General features: G+C 38.9%; 1 pseudogene; it reads right to left on the bottom strand.

Annotated features, from left to right (window-relative positions):
- Positions 1 to 485: 485 nt before the first annotated feature.
- Positions 486 to 1,306, bottom strand: LOC147422526 (putative 12-oxophytodienoate reductase 11 pseudogene; annotated as a pseudogene).
- Positions 1,307 to 3,248: the final 1,942 nt, after the last annotated feature.

The following is a 3,248-nucleotide window of genomic DNA, read 5'->3' as shown; positions in this document are numbered from 1 at the left end:
ATAAAACAAATATAGCCGCACATTTACATAAGACTATCCTCAAGAAAAAGGAAGAAAATAGAACACACATCTTAGTAAAGTCAAAATAGTCTAAAATTAACACAACTCCTCTAAGGGCACACTTGGCTAGTCACACCAAGTGAGTATTTATTTGAGGTTTATTAATGCTTAGTTATGCAAACATGCAATTAAATCCATATGTGACAACCCTCGTCCCTCCCACTATATAAGCCTAGATATAGCAAGGGAAGAAGATTAGTATTGATCCACCTACTTGACTTCTTCATTTGAACCTATTGGACAAGGCAGACTATAAGGTTTACAAGAATAACAAAGAATTTCAACATAATCTATACGACATTAGCGAATCCGCATCCTCAATGCGCAATGCATCACCAAAAGCATACAGAAGAAGATGGCTTTCCTTGTGTATAACACAAAGTCTTCCACTTTATTAGTTGCATATTTGACATTAACAATGCCATTTATTGGTTATTTGCATGCGCACCATTTTCAATAAATGGACACTTGAGATGTTCTGTGATCTTCATATATTCATCGGAGATACTTGGTTTAGTTTCTTCCTCCATTTTCTCAAGAAAGGGTTAATCTGTGTAACCTTCGACGGGGTCTTGCATGGAAAATGTAGCTTGGATGTACTTGTTTATAGGAGCGTTCAATTGAAACCTTTTTTGGCAAGTCTGGGTTCGCCAAGAACAGGCGGCCATAAACCACCAAATCCACACCACCGGTCTCAATGACTTCATTTCCACTCTTTTGAGTGTGCCCTTGGGCAACAATAAAGGTGCCATTGAAGGCATTCCCGTGACGATGCGAGTGATTTGTGTGACTCCACTTCTATGAAATTTCCTTTCACTCTGAGTTCTATATAATGGGCATAAAGAATATTGTACCTGCTTAGAGCTTTGGCCATGTAAACACCTAGTCCTTCTGGGTTTGAATAAGATGAATCTGAGTGGGCCCCAAATGGTGACAAACAAATGCCCACTCACTGAGGGCCAATCTCTGTAGTGATGGCATTGACATTTTCAAGAGCAAACCCGCACCTGTTTTCCAGAGAGCCACCATACTAATCCATTCTATCATTGAAGACATCTTTCATAACTTGATCAATTAGGTAGCCATGGGAACCATGAATTTCAACCCCATCAAACCCTGCAACAATGGCATTCCTTGTTGCCATCCTGAAATCACTGACAATAAGCAGGAATTCTTTGGCTTCCAAGGCCCAGGGTTCTTTGGACACCTCACCTGAGGGCATCAATAGTGTCCCACTAAAGAGTGTCTTTGACTTCTCTTTTATCATCATCTTGAGGCCACTCTCTCCTATTGAGTCTCTTATAAACACTTGTTAAGCTTTATTATGCTATTACATCAATCATTTGAGATAGACTATATACCTAAATCAATATGCAATGTCTATGATGCTCAGACATACCAATGATGCTTTAGAAAGTACACCAATTATTTTTCCATGTAATCTTTCTATATTAGATAGAAAACACTAATAGTTTTCTCTTAAGTACACACATAAAGAAACATTTGTCATCACATGACAATAAAATTTAACACATAAGAGAAAAAAGGAACTTAGCTCTATCCCTTAGAGCTCTCCATAGATTCACTTGCTTTTGTAGGAGTGTAAACAAAGCTCTGATACCACTGCTACAAACGGAGGTGTGGAGATCCCTTCAAAATACCAAAAATAGCACAACATAGCTCATGAACGAAAAACCTGCATACCTGCTAATCGTACTTGCACATAATCCCAACTATACGCAAGAGAAGAGAGATAGAAAACGATAGAGAGAGAGGGAGCGCATGTGGATGTACCTCCTAGAGTGGAGTGCTACATTGGCACGGCAAGAGAGAAGAGAGGAGAGGGAGAAGAAAAACACAAGCACTAGGTGCAATCTACCCCCATGCAAGAGTGATCATTTTTCTCTTGCACATATTTATTTATAGATTCTTCAATGCTAAAAAATGAATACACATTGGCCGACCGGTATAAATGACTGCACTTGACTAATAAATGTACATATCCCTTATCCATAACACAACAATAGAGCCCTATCTTAATGAAAATTTTGTTTTATATCCCATCTATGTGCATAACTGTGGATTGTAAAGTTTAAGTTAAGTTATTTTAGCTTTTAACTCAATCTAGGTGATGCTTTTGGTTCATGATTTTTTTAGTTGTGAATGTGTCAGCTTTAAAATTCATCTATAAAATTTTAAGTTTCATTTCTCCTTATCGTTAAACTCTAGCTCTCTTGATTTCTATGCTAGTTTCTTCCATCTGTCTCCATCGCAACACCCCATGAAGCACTCCTTGCATAGCTGGCAAGCTGGGACTTATTAATCACATCAATACACTAGTTCTCGTGTTTGAGGGCACAATTGACATGAGGGCAACAACAACCATTCACAAGAATGCATTCAAGGAGTTTATAGAGTACATGGAGGAACAGATGGTCAAATATGCAATTATTTTAAGGGATTCACACCATATGGTTGTTGATTAATTTTCTAAAGCATATTTACAAATCTCACAAAGTTTTTTGATATTGCCTATGGAGATTTGTCAAAGTGCTTGCTGAGAGGGACCACAAGGTAGAGGATGAGGATGACCTCATTGACTTGGGAATGGGGTTATAAGCATCCAAATCCTTAATTGGGACATGGTCCTAGCTTTGTTGGTGCTCGAGGAAACAAGGTTCTAGCTATATTCTTCTTCCTCTTTAGGATCTAGTCTTGTGTGCCCTCTCTACAAAAAGTCTACTTACCTAGAAAAATGGGATCAATTGGAGAAAGATAGGTAGTCAATGGCAAGGTATGTACCAAACAATCACGTGCAATGGGTTTGTTGAGTATTGTGGGACATCGAGGAAAATTAGTGTGCAATGGCACAAGTTTGGCCCGTTTGATGTATTTTTTGGAGAAATTTTCCATTTAACTCTATGTTTTGGGGAAAATTTGTCTAAACTGAATGCCAAATGCACCTAAATACCGTGTCGTGGGGGTTTGCGGGTCGTCTTGAGAATCCTAAAAACGGCACTTGTACCATGACGCGCATAGGGCCAGTTTGGCCATATGCACACTGTGACACATAGGCCATCTTTTGGTGTCTTTTGGACCTGCAAATACCCACGGTGTGCTATTTTGGTGCATTTGGTACTCGATTTGGCCATATTTGCCCCGAAAACATGGCCTCAAATGGAAAATTT

This window comes from Adiantum capillus-veneris, chromosome 27, assembly GCF_014529385.1.
Source record: "Adiantum capillus-veneris isolate H3 chromosome 27, ASM1452938v2, whole genome shotgun sequence".
In the NCBI taxonomy this organism is placed as follows: Eukaryota; Viridiplantae; Streptophyta; class Polypodiopsida; order Polypodiales; family Pteridaceae; genus Adiantum; species Adiantum capillus-veneris.
Note: the sequence above shows the minus strand (reverse complement) of the source record. Positions and strands in the feature narration are given on the sequence as shown.